Here is a 399-nt window from a genome sequence, read left to right as displayed (position 1 = left end):
CGAGATTCCTAGTTCTAACAACCTAAGACTGCAAAACCTAGTTGAGTCGCAGCTCGAAATAACAAAAACGGAAAGTTGCCTAATTGCTGTAAGTGCTAAGTTTTTTCTGAGAAAAGTCTCCCCTCCATGCTTCTCGCCTAGGGTTCCTTATATACTAGCTCCTAGGTCGGGTTGCGTTTTTCCTATTCTGCCCTTAAGCCGTCATAGCGTAAAAATGGAGATATTCCATTTTTTCAGATCTTCGTAATTATCTTCAAAATTTCGTATTTATCCGCGGAAACTTGACATTTATCTTTCCTTGCGAACCAAGCGTAAACCGCCATGCGGCTTACGGGCTGTCGGTTAAGAAATTGTAAGTTGGGCCTTGATTCATGTCTTAGGTCCCTTTGGGCCGTCTTC

The sequence above is a fragment of the Brassica oleracea genome, chromosome C3 (genome assembly GCF_000695525.1).
Source record: "Brassica oleracea var. oleracea cultivar TO1000 chromosome C3, BOL, whole genome shotgun sequence".
NCBI classification, from domain to species: Eukaryota; Viridiplantae; Streptophyta; class Magnoliopsida; order Brassicales; family Brassicaceae; genus Brassica; species Brassica oleracea.
The sequence above is the reverse complement of the archived record's forward strand: the minus strand, read 5'-3'. Positions refer to the sequence as shown.